Below are 19,282 nucleotides of genomic sequence, written 5' to 3'. Positions count from 1 at the left end.
AGAGATGTGTATAGACCTAGACATGTGTAAGAGATGTGTATAGACCTAGACATGTGTAAGAGATGTGTATAGACCTAGACATGTGTAAGAGATGTGTATAGACCTAGACATGTGTAAGAGATGTGTATAGACCTAGACATGTGTAAGAGATGTGTATAGACCTAGACATGTGTAAGAGATGTGTATAGACCTAGACATGTGTAAGAGATGTGTAAGACCTAGACATGTGTAAGAGATGTGTAAGACCTAGACATGTGTAAGAGATGTGTAAGACCTAGACATGTGTAAGACCTAGACATGTGTAAGACCTAGACATGTGTAAGACCTAGACATGTGTAAGACCTAGACATGTGTAAGACCTAGACATGTGTAAGACCTAGACATGTGTAAGACCTAGACATGTGTAAGACCTAGACATGTGTAAGACCTAGACATGTGTAAGACCTAGACATGTGTAAGACCTAGACATGTGTAAGACCTAGACATGTGTAAGACCTAGACATGTGTAAGACCTAGACATGTGTAAGACCTAGACATGTGTAAGACCTAGACATGTGTAGTAGACCTAGACATGTGTAGTAGACCTAGACATGTGTAGTAGACCTAGAGATGTGTAGTAGACCTAGAGATGTGTAGTAGACCTAGAGATGTGTAGTAGACCTAGAGATGTGTAGTAGACCTAGAGATGTGTAGTAGACCTAGAGATGTGTAGTAGACCTAGAGATGTGTAGTAGACCTAGAGATGTGTAGTAGACCTAGAGATGTGTAGTAGACCTAGAGATGTGTAGTAGAGCTAGAGATGTGTAGTAGAGCTAGAGATGTGTAGTAGAGCTAGAGATGTGTAGTAGAGCTAGAGATGTGTAGTAGAGCTAGAGATGTGTAGTAGAGCTAGAGATGTGTAGTAGAGCTAGAGATGTGTAGTAGAGCTAGAGATGTGTAGTAGAGCTAGAGATGTGTAGTAGAGCTAGAGATGTGTAGTAGACCTAGAGATGTAGTCAGAGGTTTCATTATGGTTCCCATAGGGCAAAGGGTCACGACAGATAAAAGCTGAAATTTTAAAAAGGAAAAAAACAAACAATAAAATAATGCACTTTGTTCCATACTTCTGGTTAAGGGTGCACTAATCTGGGAATCTTTAACGATTCTACTACATACTTATGGGAGGCCATGATCGGTCAAGTGAAAGTCAATCACAGCCAGCAAAGCAGCCGTTAAACTAATAATTGCCACTGATTAATTCCTGACAAGAGTTGTACGGAGATAATTAGATACATTGCACCATTACTCTCAGGGCCAAACACGTCCCTTGGAGGACACTTTTGCAGTAATCTCACTTTCCCCAAGGGAGAGGAGTAACTTCAGGAAGTAGCAGGTGGAAATAGAAGACCCAAATTATCCCATGAAAGGTACAAGGAAATACTGAATCTACCATATTCCTCGCTAGAGGGGAAGGATGAGATAAAGTTATCCATATGGCGACACGGACAATCCTAGTCAGTATGGTCTTTCCTATTACCACGCTGTTGGTACCCTGCAACCTAAGGACAAGTTGGTAACTGATGATCAAAGTTATTTGAAAACCAGTATTTCACGGATTGCACTGTGTCAATGTTGTTGCATGGCGTCTTCCCCCGTGATAGTGAATACACTCCCCAATTGCTACATTAGAAATGTGGCCTGCACACTTATTTCGTCCAATGGCGAGAGGCTTAGGCAAGACTGTGTTTTAAGTATGAGGGACTGTGCAGGCCAAGAGTAACTTAGACACCATTAAGGTATCTTAAATCATCCTTGGTCTCTTCTGTTCCCAGTTGGAGGAAAATTACTGAGAAAAAAAAGGGAACAATATGGTAGGAAGAAAAACTGTTCACAGCACCTCGGTCCTAAAAAAAACAATTCTCTCTCCAGGCTTAAGGGCTTACTGTATCTATCCTGCAAACATCCATGACAGTAATGGCTGTAGAATGCACACATGCTGCATTCACTATGGTGAAACACGCTCTAACAAATTAAGGGAGAGAAGCACCCTCATACAAAAGTAAAGCAATGAGGTGCTTCTGGTGAGATCTCTAGCAATAATGCTGTTTGATGTGAGCTTGGCCCTATGGAAAACTGGTTCATTGTTCAAAATTCCACAGTACCTTAAGGTTACTAATGCGTCTTGCAGAAGAACTGGCTACCAGGGACATAAAGCATAGTACATTATGTGCAAAACAAATTAAAAAAGCTCATTCAGTTTGGAAAGATCAGCTGGAAAACTGCATCCATTTGCTCTTCTGAGACATGGTAGTAGGATTCCAGCCAGCAGGATTTTCAGTTTGCTAACGAATAGATCAAGAAAATCAAAGGCTAAACTATCAAGAAATTAAAAAAGTCAAGTTGAGCTACTGTACAGAGGGGTGTAGAACTGTTGTCCCCACCCTTAGTGAGCCAGAGATGTCGTACGACAGTTCGCCTTCTCAGCAAGGCGTGAGATTTCGGAGAACCTAGGCTGAGGTCACCAAGATGAAACAAGCATTTGCAATGCAATAGGTCTCGCATTTACAAGAGTTTGAGCTATTGGCATTTTAAATGACAATGCCTTTTATTTATGTGTTATTTTTAAAACAGATATTTGAAAGGCATTGTCATTTACAATGCCTTTCATAGTTTAAATTCTTGCAAATGTGAGACCTATTGCATTACAAATGCGTTTCGCGCCCGTGCTATAATTTTTTTTTTTAAATCATTAGGAGAGAGCGGGTCCTGCCTGCAACAGCAGACAGGACAAAGCTATTTGATAAAATAGTGCCCGGAGGCTGTAATTAAAGCCTACCGAGTAACAAAACACGTAACCAGGGGTGTCGCCATGTGAGGTTACAAAATGAGACACGGTGGCACTAAGGAGGGACTACTAAGCCTATTGACCGATGAAAAGCCACAGTTTACAGTGGACAATGACACAAGCCAATAAAAACTATTAGCGGAGAGTGGGCAGACCTTCAAGTCCCTACCTGAATACAGCATACCACGCAGAGCAGCACATGCAGGCTTGACCTAAAAAGGAGTGCTAGTACCAGACCTGCAACATCCAAACAAAACTCATTGTGTGAGAGGAGTTAATGTGGAGAGGACGGGGCCTTTAGCCCATTACCTCCATAGCAGTGAAAGTGCTTCTGAGTGGCGTGGCCAGTAAGAACGCTTTGTTCGCCTTAAGTTGGCACGGTATGCTCAGACGTGAGTCCCTTGCTCACTTTGCCACTGGATTCAAGCAAGCCTGGCTGAAGATGGCTGGAATGCCAGAAACCGGTCCTAGGAAGCTTGAATCCGGTCCAGGGAAGGCATGGCTTGGCAGTTCGGGCTGGACTGTTCCCATGAGGCACAGGGTCAGACTGATTTGCATATGGCCAGGTCTGAACTGGGGTGGCAGAGTGGGCTAAAGAACGGTGATGGATTAAACCCAGATCTGTTGACTGGGTGTGAGTGTTTGATTGGTTCAGATGCTCCGTCCATGACCACCCCCTTTTGTCCAATAAAAAACAAGCACTGCACAGTAATTAGGCTTGGAGCTAGCAAGGCAGAATTTTGGCTTGGTCAATGCATTTTGTTTTTCATGATCTTTGAAAAACTTTATTGTTGGAAAAGCTGCCAGACCGTTGTCAATCAAAAAAAAAACGTCTATCTAAAGGCAAATATTTTTGGGGTCTCAAACAGTACACATTGCAGACGCAGCATTGGCATTTAAAGAACATTTTGTGTGTGGGTGTCCTTTCTCCCTGTGAATTAGCCAAATGTCATGACTCAAAGTAAAGTTAGCCAAAGGATGAAAGGGGCTGACCTAGTTTCCCATGTTCTGTGCTGTGGGGCTGGAAAAGAAATTGACTGACGCTATCAAAGAAGAAGAACAGCCAAAAAGAGTCAATAAGTATATTATACATATAATTTTAGTAAAATCCAAAAGGTCCGGTATTAGCCTGTCTAGTTGCCATTGGAAACAAAATTAAAAGTCTACTGTACCAAACTGAAGCCAGCAGAGACTTCTCTACCTGTATCAAAATAAGAAAAACGAACAATATGCACACACAAGTTGAACCCCACAAAACAGATCTTTGCAAGTGGGTCATCTCTATGCAGCTAATAATGAACCAGCAGCAATACGGTGAATAATATCAGACTTTACTGAAAACCCCTCTAACTCCACAGGAGCGACTATTTACTTCAAAGTCTAGACTGCACATACTTGACTTAAATGCATCCTTGGACCCTGAACAATGGACCTTCTGAACCCATAGGTTGGTGAAGAGGCTTTGCTCAGCACAACTGGAGTCTAAGCCCCTTTCAGATACTGGAGCTGTAAGTCTAGGCAAACAGCCTCAATGAAAAAAAGCATTAGAAATGCAATAGGTCTCGCATTTGCTCGAGTTAGGGCTATTGGTGTTGTAAATGAGAATGCATTTGCCCTGTGTTATAAAGTGTATGTTTGTGGTGTCTAGTGGAATTATGTGGTTTGGATTGGAATTGTTAGTTGTGGAATTGTTAGTTGCGGAATTGTGTGGTGTCTAGTGCATTTGTGTAGTGGAATTATGTGGTATGGTATGCAGTGGAATTATGTGCATAGTAATTATGTGGTATTGATTGTATTGGAATTATATGGAATGGTATTGTGCGTTATGGAATGGAATTATATGGAATGGTACTTTGTGTTTTGGAGTGGTATGTAGTGACGTTCATGTGGTGTGTTGTTGAATTTTGTGGCATGATGGGGAATTCTGTGTTGAGGATTGAATATATGTGGTGTGTTGTGTAATTATGTTGTTGAGCTGAATTATGTGGTTTGGTGTTGAATTATTTGTGTAGATTGGAAATGTGTGTGGAGTTGAATTGAGTGTAACTGTACGGATAGCTTTGTCTTTTTGGTGATGAAAAAAAACAATTGGTAGGACCTAAGCTCTATAAGTGTTTTCTTGTTTTATTGAAATTGTGCAATATTTCTTTTGTTGGGTATAATGAGTGTTTAGGTAATTATACATAATATATATAGTACACAATTACTACAAATATTGTGATGTGAAATCCTCAAAATTAAAATTCGGCTTTGGAAATTCTGCAAATTAATTTTTTGAATGCATCAGAGGGGAGGGTAGAATGGTGCGATGGAGCAACAGAGTATGGAGGAGGAAAGAGAAGCACAGTAGTGGGACAGCTTGAAAATATATGCACTCTAATGGAGTGCTTAAGACCAGAATAAACCTGTGCTGTAAACTAAAGCAATGGAATGACAAGTTAATCAGGAATGCTCCAGGGGAGGAAGAGACAGAAAATGGAGAATGCAAGCTATGAAAATGAGAGTAACTGTAAATCCAACCAATGGTAAGCAGTGGGTGGCTGCAAGCCCCTTTAAGCTCTTGGTAAAGGCATACTATGACAGACAGCTATATGAGTATGTATGTATGAGTAACTATTTTTAAAAGTGGAAATCCACATTCTATGAATAAAAGGTTTTTAGACTGGTAAAACTTTGAGTAAGTTGAAGTTAAAAACACAAATGGCTTTGTGATTATGTTTCCGAGTGCATATCTGTTACACCTCATTTCAATTTCTGGCAGTTAAGTAACCTCATATATCCAAGAGGGAGGAAAAATGGCTAGAGACTGGGCAAAATGCTCTTAACATAGGCACCTAAAACTGCCAAGTGTAATTCAATTCAAATGTATTATGAATAATAAGTATGCCCCTTGGGTCGGATTTATTCTCAGCCAATAAAAATACTGAGCGGTGAACGTGTACTCAAAGTAGAGTGTTTTGTTCTCAGTGGGCAGTAAAGATAACGAATTACCCATATATATATATGCATAGGTGGCTTGCCTTCATAATTAATTATGAATGCAGTAAATGAAAATAAAAATCGATTTACAACAATATGTTTCTTTGTAATTATTCAATACTATCAGCACTTGGTTTGTGAAATTTTGACCAATCGTTCACTGAATGGCACATATTTAAGGCATGCACTGCATTGCATATCCCGGCAAGCGTTATAACTAAGGTTCCTGTAACAATTATACCGGAGGAAGGACCATTTGGGAGAGGGTTATAGTAGGCAGGTAAATTTGAGTGTTGTGCCCTTAAATATTTTATGTCCTGTGCGGTATGTCATTTGGAAGCTTATGCGACGTGGGTTCCAATTGTGCCACTTGGACTTTTGCTGGCAGGAGGGAAGTCACACTTCAGACAGGCTGTTTAACAAAGCTCAGGTTGCACCGTTAACTGAGAAAGAGTCGGAGCCTTGACTACAGTTTGGTGAAACTTTGCCAGCATGAAGCCTGCCTCGTGGTCAAAGCACCTAACTGTGGTCTGGGGCTCAGTTGTGGCCGTCTGTGTCCAGGAGAGGCTGTATCTACAACATCCAGTATTGTAATTCGCAGCGACAGCATTTTGTTAATATGCGCGTATAATCGGTTATGTAAAGGGGTTTAAAGCAGTGTTCATTTCGGAATTTGTGCAACCGGTTACAGTGCGGAGAACACACAGGCCTCTCCACTGCCTGAAATAAAGTAAAAACACAGTCAGGAGAGGGCACACAACATGCGCCGGGCCCCTGCACCACAACAGAGGAATCAATAGGTCTATACCAATATTAAAAGAAAACCAAGCGATTCCTACCTTAATTGTCAAAGCAAAAAATAAGTATTGTGAAAAGTATGCCCCTGCACCTGTAGATGAGGGAAGCCTGTCGCAGCCTTACCAGAAAGCTCATAGTCTTATCAACTGTGTGCTGCAGCGCCGGAGATAGGCCCCTCACCCCGAGAGCGCTCAGTGTCCAGGAAGAGACTGCGTTGTCTGCGTATAACACGCGGCGCCCGAGCATTTATAGTTTAAGCATTTAGGAGGGCAGGTTAATGATGGACAGTACGGAGAGGTTAATCAGAAGCTGGGCTTGCAGTATGGAGTGCGCGCTGATACAGAGCAGGGCTTGCAGTGCAGGAAAGGATAGAAGACAAGCATTGGCGAGAAAGAGAAAATGCGAGAGACATGGAGGGAGAGTGGGAGGGAAAGAGAAGACGGAAGAGCAACAAGCTCTCGGCATTGCGTGGCGGGAGGAGGGTGGAGGGCGGGGGGGCAGGGGAGCGGGGCACGTCGAGTCGCAACAAAAAAAAAAAAGCTTAAACAAGGGTGAAATACAGCCTAACTGACGTCACTGTGGAGCCTGCAGTGGATCACGTCGGCCTGGAGCGCGCCTCGGAAGAGACGCCGGAAGGCAGGCGCGTGATGCCGTGAGCGTGCACGTTGGCGTTCACAGACCTGAGTCGGCTTGTGCCCAGGTCTGGAGCGGCTCGTGCACAGCTCTGACTCCCTTGGGACCTAGCAAGGTGACTATAAGTCTCGTTGGCGGCAGCGCTTCGCGCTGCAACGCCAGCGAGACCTAAAAAGCATAAGGAGTCATTCATCTTTCACGAAACCCTCGAAGGAAAGTGGAGTATTGCTGAATGTGACTGTCTACTACGAATCCAGCACTCCTGCTCCTCTAAAGACTTGTCTCACTTTTTTTGTTCAGATGCTTTCAGAGAAGCCCATATCCTTTCACTCACGCCATAAAGTACCATAACATGGTTCAGTTTGCAGTGTTTGGCTGAGATGTGGATTTGTACTATCCACCACCCCAAGGGAAATGTGGGTAATTAATCTGGTGAGCACCCAAGAGCTTGTTTTAATAAAGACTAGCATGACAACCTAGTCAGTAGTCCTACTCGTGGTTATTGTGTCCAGGTTGGGTGGTTAGGTTTACTGCATACATGCAACTGAACGAATGTACCTAGTTTGGGGTTAGGTCACTTTAGACTATTGTTCAACCATGTGTAATAGAGAGCACCAGTTCTTCTAATCAATCAGTTTCAGGATCTGCAACAAATTCAAAAGCTTTTTGGCTTTCCATTAACTAATAGCTTATGAACCTCTATCAAACCTACAGTAGTGTGACTGGTGTAGCAGTCTGGTTTTACGAAAAGTTAAAATGCATGCTCTAAGTGTCTACCGCCATGTCTGTTCAAGAAATAAAAACTTCTGATACTCCTGGGTCTGGATCGCACTATGTACTGGGGTAGCTGGAAGCATATTTGAAGTGACAAGTATGGAAGACTGCTTTAGTAGGCACAGGCCCTCCTAAACATAACTTAAAGCACATTCTGAGATCTCATATTTTGACTGGAACAGACAACGGAATACAATATGCTTTTGCTTGAGATAGAGCTTGCTAGCTCCACTTTAAATTCTCTATTTGACAGACCGAGGTTCTCTCATAATGGACTTGTCCACTCAAAAAGCTTTAACAAGGGTCAACCAAAAACAACGCTGTAGATAACTATGCGAACTAAAAAAACAAGCACCGGGAATGCCAATAGGTCTGACTTTAAAGAAATGTTATAAGGTCATGTGAAGCATTACAAGCAACAGCATGGTAACGAATAAGTATTTTTGTGGCAGTTAAGTACTTTCGAAAAATATGTATAGGTTAAAAGGTCAGGTGACAGTTGCACTGTCAAGACATACCTAAATAATACATGTAAGAATATTACTGCCCTCCTCACATCTGTGCTACTGCCAGAGAAAAACACTATACATTATTCTAGTTATCTAAGACACTTTAATAGCTTTACAATGTCATGATTTTGCCCCTGATAGTTTAAGCTCAGGCAGCTGGATAAATAAACAAAATTGACAGACCTGCATGGCGAGCAAGCACTTTTTTGAGGAAGCACACAACTTCTGCCCAATCAAAACTTGTACTCTCAACATCTGGGTGGAGCCAAAGAACCTCTCTATTGATGATCACATAATTGTCTGGCGACAGCTGTCCTACCAAGCCAGACCATAAAACATGCATACAGATTGAACGAACAAGTCCCAAGTCATGATCGGTCACGGTACAGGATCAGTCAAACATTTTTGGGCCAAAACAGAGCTTGAATTCCAAACCTTAATCCCACCCAGTTGACTGCTCTTTTACATTGCAATGAAAAAAAGTCCTTCTCCATCCTTTTTAATGACAATGGCCGTGAAAGGCTCTGGCTAGGAATACCAGTACAGCTGCACATGAATGTAGTATTCAAAATACAAGCTTTTTTTACCTGCTTTTGGTATTCTAGTTCAACCCTATGGCTTTACATGAACCTGCACTAAAAGGTCTGGCAGGGGAGGGGTCGTTTTTCACAGATTTGTTATCAATTACTGCAAGAAGTGTTTAAAATACCTGGGAGGTGTCTACAATGGCCCTGTACATTTTTTAGGTCGAAACTTACTAAATAGCACAGCTGTCTGGTTGCAAAAAACATTTGCAATTTGAGAAAGCTTACTGTAGAGTTGATTACATGCAAGTGACATCATAGGAATGTGGTTGTGTTGCTAGCATAGAATGTTAGCATTTGAATAGATGAATTACTGAAAGGCTGTGAAGCTGAGCTGAAGGTACCTGAACCTGCTCCTCAATAAAGATATCTCTTCTTCACTAAATTGCGTGGAAATTGGATCTTTACATTGGCGACGAGGTGGTCTTCATCTGCACAGGGGGCAGACACCTAGTACCTTCACCCCTGGATAAAAATGACACATTCAAAATCAACTGGAAGATACCAGTAATTTTGTGAGTAATTTACTTGGATATACCTTTTCTACTATCTGCTATATTTTATTTTCAACAAAATTTAATATGCAGTTGGAGATAATTTAAATTACCCTGAATAATGGATAATTTAAGTTCTGTCTTTTCACGACAAGGAAAACAAGATTAAAATACCATCCAAGTTTTAATTGTTGAAAGATGAAGTTGTGTGAAGTATAATGATTAGAACCTGCAAACCTTAAAATGAGTGAAATTTAAGGATTGGCATTTACAAACATGAAAACGAGTGAACTTTAAAACGGTTTCATGTGGATTGTCAAGATATGAATATTTAAAAGAGAAGAGAGAAGAAGTTATTTAATCAGAGTTCAGAAACGCGTATTGTTTGAAAGTATTTAATAGTTTAGCCTTTGTGGGCCAACCTTATGCTCTAAAACTATTTGAAAATAAACATCTTCGCAACGCTTGTTTCCAAGGAATTTTCATGCGCAAGAGCTATTTAAAAATAAACTCTTCGTAACGCTTACTTGCAGAACCTTCGACTGGCCAAGAGACTCGTCATTATGCTTCTGTCATTCATTTTCAGTGCGCATGTTCGTTGTAGGAAAACAAGCTCGAATTTCTTCTGAAATCAATGTCAATGTTTACGCTCGCCGGCCATTTTGATAGATTGGGGAAACGGTCATTGTGACTTATCAGAAGCAAGTTGTTCCATGAAGAAGATCGGGAGTTAAGTGGATATCTATTTGTTGTTGAAGACTAACGGAATTTAAAACATTTAACGACCTTCGTTTTACAACTGTCTTCATCTCTTCACATGTGTTTCTTTGGTGTTCTTTGGCTATTTTCAGAAGTTTTGCTAAAGAATAAGGGCATATGACAGTGCTGTGGAGAAGTTTTCGGGAAACATCTGGTCTGTTATTTTGGGTTATTTTGTCTTCTTATATTAGTCTATTATTTTAACTTATTTCATTAACCCTATTCCTTCCTAGGTGTGCTAAACATATTATAATCCCTCATCTTGTTGTCTATTCTTATTTTATTGACATGGGTGATAAATCGATATCTGCTCCACCAAGTTTTCTTCCCACTCCAGGAGATCCAGCTATTTCTTGGAAGAAAATATTTTTGACTTATATTCTTGCTACAGGTGCAGACAAATATAGGCCTATTTGAAAAAAAAACATTTTACTACATCCTCTGGGTGTTGAGGGACGTCGATTATATGAGAATCTCCCTGAAATCTCTTGGGATGGGGGATAGACAACCGATTAATCTTTATGAAATGTCAATGAAAATGTTAGAATTACGGTTCACTACCAAAGTAAATGTAGTATTAGAAAGACACAAGTTTTTTTGTCGTAGACAAAAAATGGATGATTATATTGGGACATATGTTGCTGCATTAAGGGGTCTTTCGTTAACATGTCATTTTGAGAATCTAGCAGATTACCTCATACGAGATCAAATTGTAAGATGTACTAATATTAAAAGAATACAAGAGAAATTACTCATTAAGGATCCAACCTTAGAAGAAGCGATACAAATTGCTAAGGGTTTGGAACATACACAATTGTGGATTAAAGAAATAGAAGTTTGTAGTAATCCTTGAACTAAAGATCAAACAGGAAAACGTTGTCAAGTTCAAGCATATGTAGAGGAGACTAAAGTTGTTAAGCACAACATGAAATATCCTACTAAGAATCCAGTTAAACCAAATGATACCTCTGCAAGTAATAATATGTCAGGATCGAGTGTATGAGTTGTTAAGTGCCATCGTTGTGGAGCACCTGGGCATATTGCTTCTAGTCCCAAATGTGCAGCAAGAAATGCACTATGCAAAATTTATGGTAAAAGGGGACATCTTGCCAAAGCCTGTAGGACTAAGATGCAATCTGGTCAGATACATGAAGTAGATGAGGTTTCTGGAAATATACATGAACTTATGTTATGCGTCGATGGTTTCAGTGATATTCATGAATCCAATGATACATATAAAAATGAGTTAGAGTCGCATCATGATCATTCAATTTTAAACTGTTAGTTAGGGAAAACACTTTAATATGTTAAGCAAACCTCATTCCATCATAAAATTAGATATTTAGGATGTTAATATGCTAGTAGACTCAGGAAGTTTATATACCGTTATCTATGGAAATGTACTCCAAGGTGTGGAAAGAGAAAAGTGATATTAAGTCATGGACTGAACCCAACATCAAAGCTGTTGGATATGGCGGTAAAACGATTGATATATTAGGACTCAAGTGGATGATAATGTAATTCAAAGGACGTTTTAGTGTATGGGAGAGTATTTAACTAAACAAGGGTCCAACTTATTAGGTTGGTGCCATCAAAAAGATTTAAATCTTATCCTCAACCCAAATGCTGATGAACCTGTAATGTCTACAGCTGTACATGATATCAACTCAATTTATCAAAATGACTTATTTGAGAAGTTTTCAAAAGTTTTTCAAATCATCTTGGAAAATTAAAGAACTTTTCGCACAAAATAATTGTAAACAAAAATGCCGTACTGGTTGTCCACAAGGTGAGGAATTTACCTTCCTTAATGAGAGAACGGTACCAGTGTGAACTTAAAAAACTCCTTGCCCAAGGGATTATAGAACCAATTGAGGCTTCTGAATGGTTGGCTCCCATTGTCGTCGCACCTAAGGATGGTAATAAAATTTGTTTGTGTGGCATTGCGCGATCTGAACAGAAATATTTGGGTAGATAGGCAACCCTTAACAAATATTTCAGAAATGTTGACTGCTATGGGTGGTGGAACTGTTTTCAGTGTAATTGATATGTCTTTGGCATATCATCAAATTGATTTAGATGTTGAATGAAGACATCTTACCTCGTTGGTCACGCCGCTGGGAGCATTCCGTTACTGTAGAATGCCCTTTGGGTTAGCATCTACCTCAGCGGTGTTTCAAAGAGTGATGGAGAGAATTTTTGGAAACATGAATGACGTTTTGTATTTCCAAGATGATGTTTTGATTGTAGAGAAAGATGGAAACCATCATGATACCATATTAAATGAGGTTTTGAAGCGAATGGAAGATAATGGACTAACTATAAAAAGGGAGAAGTGTCAATAGAAAAGGGACAATATGGCATACCTGGGGCATGATATTTGCAAGGATGGTATCAAGCCCAAAAAGTGCTTCATTACAGCAGTTAAAGATTCTCCAATTCCTCAAAACGAAGATCAGCTTAAATCATTTTTAGGGCTTGCTGAATATTGCTCTAAATTTTTTAAGAGTTTCACAGAGATTGTTGAAACCGCTAAGACTATAAAAGAAAAAAGGAGTTGTTTTTGCCTGGAGTGAGGACTGTGACAAAGCGTTTCACAAATTAAAGAAAAGCATCATTAGTGCTCCTACTCTAGGTCATTTTAATGTTAAAGATAAAACCTTTGTCACAACTGATGCAAGTGCAGTAGGATTTGGGGCGGTTTTAACTCAGCTGAATAATGGTGAGGAGAGATCATAGGTTTTGCTTCTAGGAGATTACAGGATGCTGAATTATCATATTCCGTAATTGAAAGAGAAGACTTAGTGTGTTGTTGGAGAATCAAAAATTTTAAGTATTTTGTATGGGGTTTGCCTTTCAATGTTCGAACAGATCATAAGCCATTAGTTTATTTATTCAAAGGAGGGGGAGGCTTGGAGGGTAGTGTTACTCCTAGAATTTCTAGATGGATATTATCGGTACTGGATTATAATTTTGTTGTTGAATAGGTCACGGGTCTAAGGAATATTGTTGCTGATATTTATCCAGGATGCCAAACGAATGTATGGATAAGGATGCAGAAGACATGATTGAGGAAGTGCACAATAGTACTAATGGCGAGTATGCTTTCAGTAAGGAGGATTGGACAACTGCTATGTCAAATGATGAGGTTTTACAACAATTTGTCAAATGTGTCTCACAAGGGTGGCATCAAAACATCATAGAGGATGCTAGATTCAGAAGTTTTTATCATGTAGAGGGTGAGCGGAGTGTGTGTGATGGAAAATTGATGAGGAGATATCAGTTTGTGCCGCCAGTGGGACTAAGGAGCAAAATTGTAAATATCGCTCATGAAGGACACTTGGGAAGAAACATGAATAAAAGGAGGGTACGACAGTCGTATTGGTGGCCAGGCATGGATGGAGATATAGAAGATGTAGTGATTGAATGTTATGCTTGCGCTCATGCAGGTAAAACTAAAGTTATTAGACAACCTCCTTTGGTATGCACTACGTTTCCCAAACGTCCATAGGAGAGAGTAGCAATTGATTTTTTAGGACCAATTTCCAGACTTGGTTCTCGCGACAAATTCTTGATGGTTATTGTTGATTATCATTCTAAATTGTTTGTAGTGGAAATCACAGAGTTCATAAACACTCAAATAGTTATTGATTTTATGGAGAAAGTATTTTTGAATGTAGGAATACCCAAGACTTTTGGTATCAGATAATAGTGTTCAATTGGTGTCAAGGGAAATGCAAATGTTTCTTTCCCAATTTGGAATTAGTCATGTGAGTTGCTCTGTTTAGACCACGAGCTAATAGTTTGGTAGAAAGAATCAACCGTTTGATTATGGATAATATCCAGTTATCGCTAGCTAATGCTTTGCCATGGCGTGAGGAATTGATAAAACTAGTGTGGTCCTATAGAATTACACCGCACTCTGTGACTGGGGTTTCACCATTTATATCTCTCAAGGGACGTGAACCACGAGTGAAAGAAGTGCCTGGTTGGTTAAAGGAGAGAGATTGTGTATGGGTTGACCGAACTGCTGTGGAGAGCAAAGTGGTACAAATGCAACATGATTCAACAAAATACTATAATGATAAGAGAAGTGTTAAAGACCTCGATGTTAAAATTGGGGACTGGGTGGTTGTAAAACGTGGTGGAATAATTACAAAGGGTGACAGCAAGTTTTCTGCACATATTCAAGTAAAATCTGTAAAAAGAAATGTAATTGTGTCTGATGGCTCAGCACGGAGTATTGGAATTTTATGCAAATATCGTGCTCCTGTGCCTGCTTTAGACACTTAATGGAATTTGGGAAAAAACGGTTTTGTTTTTAAATTATTGAATTTACTGTCAATTAATTTATAATTCTATTTGTACACGTGAATGGTAAGAAGGGAGATGTGTAGAGTTGATTACATGCAAGTGACATCATAGGAATGTTGCTTGTGTTGCTAGGATAGAATGTTAGCATGTGAATAGATGAATTACTGAAAGGCTGTTAAGTTGAGATGAAGGTACCTGAACCTACTCCTCAATAAAGATATATCTTCTTCACTAAATTACGTGGAAATTGGATCTTTACACTAACCTAGGAATGCATTCTGCCAACTTCTTACCACTGGCTTTGTAACTCATATTTGCTTACTTTCTATTTGCTGGCTTTATTTGTTTTGGGCTGTTCACAATGTCTTTGTCCCTCCCGTGGAGCATAACCGGTTTACAAAAATGTGCTATTTTTCTTGAGAGGTTTTCAGCCTCCTATCTTTGATTCTACGTATCTTTGCCACTTTGATCATCAATCTCACATGCCTGCTGAGAAACAATGTTCGGTCTAGGAGTTTGTATATTTTGGTGAGTGCTCTTTACTAACAGCATAACTTAAACAATCCTCTTCCTCAATGTCATGACCATGCCATAGACACTAGAAGTAGGGTAGAGTGGGGTGCTAGAGTACCCTCAAAATAATCGTGCTGGAGTTCAGAAGTGAATGAGCAACAAACAGGCCTTTAAATTGTGTTCTTATCTTGCCACATTTGCTGTGCATTCAAAGACAAAGGCCAAATGTTAGGCTCTGTCTCCCAGGGAGCTTGCAGTTTACTTTTCTTGATTGGACTGCAAAATTAGGTGATTTGTGTCACAAACTTGCTGGATACTGGGGATTGGATAGGCTGTAGGGTTTTCTTTTTTCTAGCAAATTTCCACAGTTAAATGCCAGTAAACTGTACAAGTATTACAGAATATATCAGAATTAGGCGAGCGAAAATTAAGCACATTTTTTGTAATTCTGAAGTGTGGTGGTGGTCTTTTTAAACTGTGGAATCAAATATTTTAATACTATCAAATAAATCAATACACTAGGTCATGCCAATTTCCACTCTTTATCCTTTGTACACTATATAGTTTAATCAGTAAAACTGTCTGGAAATGTAATGGTCCTTTCAGTTGAAAATGTGTTGTCTGTAAAGTCAGTGTGCAGCCACACCTGTAATAACGCCACTATATTCTCTTCCACCCTCTGACACTATGCCACTCTGCTAGGACACTCCACTCTATGCTACTGCACTCCACACTATGAAACTGCAACCGAAGACAAACCACCCTACGACATTTTATGCCACTCAACTCCGACACTCTCTCTACTCCTCTCTACGACACTAACATTCAGCCAAGCTGAACAGCTGCCACGCTGGTGTACAACATGGGTGAAACACAATGGCAAAGCCAATAGCTCTCGCATAACCTAACCTAGTGGCTTTGCCAATGCTCGTTTACTCAGAAGGTAATCGGAGGCAGCTCGAGTGCGGTCTGGCCTCCAGCTCCGACCCGTGTTACCTTTGGGAGAGGGAAGGAAAGAGCTGCGCACTCTAGACCAGCCATAAGGAACTATCCCAGATTAGAGATAGTGGGGAGTGCTTTCATAAACGAACCCGGTTTTAAGTGCAGGGTAGCAGCACGGACCATAGAGACCCTTGATGCAATAGAACGCACTGCAGACATAAGAGCACGTCAGCATTACATAGAAGAACTCATCTGGCCCCGAATATGCCTCTTACAACTAACGCTCTTCGGGTATAAAAGTGCTAATCGGCCTCCGTGATTTAATGCAGTAGCTAGCTGCCGAAAATGTCCCTTATAGCCGCAGATAATGGTCATTAAGCTTCCACGGTGGTTTTAGCTTCATCTCCTCCGGGAATCAGGTTTCTGTAAACTGAAATGCGCTGCTAGAGCTGTGAGGAGGAAATGTCTGCCCTTATAAGTGCGTCAAAAAGGTACAGTAGAAATGAACATAAATAATTTACATGCACTCAGCAGACATGCAGGGTCCTTTAAGCGAAAGCGGAACTGCTGCCATAATGGCTTACTTACACAGACATTCTGCCAGGTCCAATTCCCACCAATGTGAAACAAAGTCCATGTTTACATAGCACAAAATAGGTTTGGTAAAAAGCAGCCCATCTGCAGGTGCATTAGAATACTGGGCTGGGTCCAAAGTATTCGCCAGGGTCTTGCTCTGGAATTCTGAGATACCATTACAGGTCTACTCTAGGTTCGAAAGTCATATGGGTCCTCAGAAGGGCATCATGCAGAGTGTGATAGCAAGGCAAAGAGTCCCTAAATAAGGCACCGCAAACATTCTACGCATGAGTGCCAATAGAGTTCGGATATCCGGCTCTACTGAAACTCATTCTTCGCGCCTAACTTTACCTGAAGGGCTTTGGTTCATGGGTACAATGCTCTGAGGGGAAAAGGCAATGTAAATTGCGACATGCAGCTGTGAATGAACTGACTTGCATGTCTGGAAAGCAGATGCTGTACCAAGGACCTCTTTCGACAAACATGTACTGTACCTCATTTCCCCAGGTACCATGTGACAAATTACAGTCATTTCTTCTTGTCTGCGTTCTGGCAATAGGCATTTCTTGCCCAGGAGTCGAAAGGACCTCCGAGGACTGTTCATTCCAATTTTCCTCAGACCACGTGGCACAGTCAACACAATTAAAATGTCTTGTCTAGGGAAAGGGTCACCATTCGGCAATTGGAACTTCGGATTTCAGGTTGCTCCTTCCTTTCGGTACAGGAGTCCTGAACAATGCACCAGGCTATCGAACTCTCCTCACACTCTATACACATTTTGGGTAAGAGAATCTTTATTTTCTTCTCCGACACAGGAGGTTCCACTTGGGGGTCAAAATCAGTCTTCTGCCATTACCGATATGTTGAGTCCCGCTATGACCAGGCCTTTCTTGCTCCTTACTCCTCCTGTATCCCCTTCATCTCTTCATGATGGTTTCCCTTCCATTCAGGGCAGAAACAAATGGTGGAAGCCATGTTGGTGAGCCAAAGCATAAAGGGCAAAGAATTTCCAAATCTTCAGAAGCAGCACTACTACTCACCGGTAGCCAGAAGGCCCAAGAAAAAGCAGCAAGGGTGCCAAGTTCATCTCTGCAACCAGTCACCCACACCTCTCTGCTTGGATCATTTATCGCAGTCTCAAACCCGCACTATAAGGCTCAAAATATGTGCCTCAGTTTCGCACTCTCCAGCAGCAGGTACTGGAGGGCTAAAGCTTAGTGCTGCGAGATCATTTTTTTGCTTCTATTGAGCATTGTTGGTATATGTGTAGCCAATAGAAATTCTCATATCAGAAAAAAGTGACTCCATGAAAGATGCTCAATATTTTGTGAGCACAACAGCCTGGCCTACAGCAAGAGACTGAACAAAATATACATCAGGATTTGATTGAATTTGGTATTGTCTAAACCCTTTTCTGTATTTCCTCCTATCCTCAGACTTTATACACATGACAGACAAGTTACAGGCTAGAGATATAGCCCTGGTGCTTTCTAGTTCAGTCCAATAGTGCCCACGTCAGTACCTCTGTGTCCGCATCACTTAAGTGTACAAGGATACAAGCCCAACTGCCAGTTGCAAATAGTAAAACCACCATAGGTGGGGATAGTATTCAGAAGTCTCTAGGGCCAGACTAGTACGAGTCCTCTTTCAGATATTCAGTCGACCCTTCTAATCGGGAGGACCCACCCTTCTAACTACTCCATCCACAAACCCATCAAAGAAGCTGGCTGATCTATACCAAGACTCAGATGGCCCTGGTATTGATGATTTTCGTCCTATAAGGAGAGACATTGCAGTTGAAGGACTTGAAATGCAGTCCATCACTTCACTCTTTCACTGCAGAGAACGAGATATTTTCAAATGGTGGCTGTATCTCACACAAATTGAAGGCTTGACTCCATAAGAAGTCACAAAGAGGTTCATGATTTGCAGGATAAACCTCACGCAGACCGTTAATTCTCCAAGCTTCTAAATTAACTGCAATCCAACCATGGCATTTCCGAAAACAGCTCAATTTCTTTCTTGGAAATGACTTTAGCCCCCCTCCATTTTTCGTTTGTGGAAATGACTAAGGGAATGGCTCTTTTTGTATGGTAACTCCTAAGTTTTTAAACTGATGCAGCTGTGTTTTGTCGACTAAGAGTGCACAGAGGCCTGCTAACCAGACCTCAGTGCCAGTGCCCTGACCCTAAAGTGTATGTCGAATTGGCTGCAAATGGAAATGGCTCTTACCTATAAGTCCATGGTAAATGGTACTGTAGTACGCAGGACATGGGAAATAAAGCTTGCACATACTAATCGGCATCTTGCCGCTTGTGTCATTTATACCAACACAGAGAGTGAGAAGCCAAGGGTAAGCGGCGAACATTTGGGTTTCAAGGAAAACAGGTGTTTGGTTTCTAGGAATTTAAGATGGTAATCTAGACAGAGGAGCAGAAAAGCCAGGTTTTGGTTCCTTCCTGAACTTTAAGATATTAGGCTGAGCTCCTAGATGAATGGGCAGAGAATTCCATCATTTAGAGGCAGAGTAAGACCTCCGCAATGGGCTCTTTTCATTCTGGGGATGATCACCTTCCTAGCAGT

At 40.8% G+C, this 19,282-nt stretch overlaps 1 protein-coding gene across 30 annotated transcripts in view; it reads right to left on the bottom strand.

Moving 5' to 3' along the window:
* MAP4 (microtubule associated protein 4) overlaps nt 1–19,282 on the bottom strand; it is a 1,839,191-nt gene that overhangs the window by 1,650,502 nt on the left and 169,407 nt on the right. The gene's annotated exons all lie outside the window — the stretch shown is intronic.

The sequence above is a fragment of the Lissotriton helveticus genome, chromosome 10 (genome assembly GCF_964261635.1).
Source record: "Lissotriton helveticus chromosome 10, aLisHel1.1, whole genome shotgun sequence".
In the NCBI taxonomy this organism is placed as follows: Eukaryota; Metazoa; Chordata; class Amphibia; order Caudata; family Salamandridae; genus Lissotriton; species Lissotriton helveticus.
Note: the sequence above shows the minus strand (reverse complement) of the source record. Positions and strands in the feature narration are given on the sequence as shown.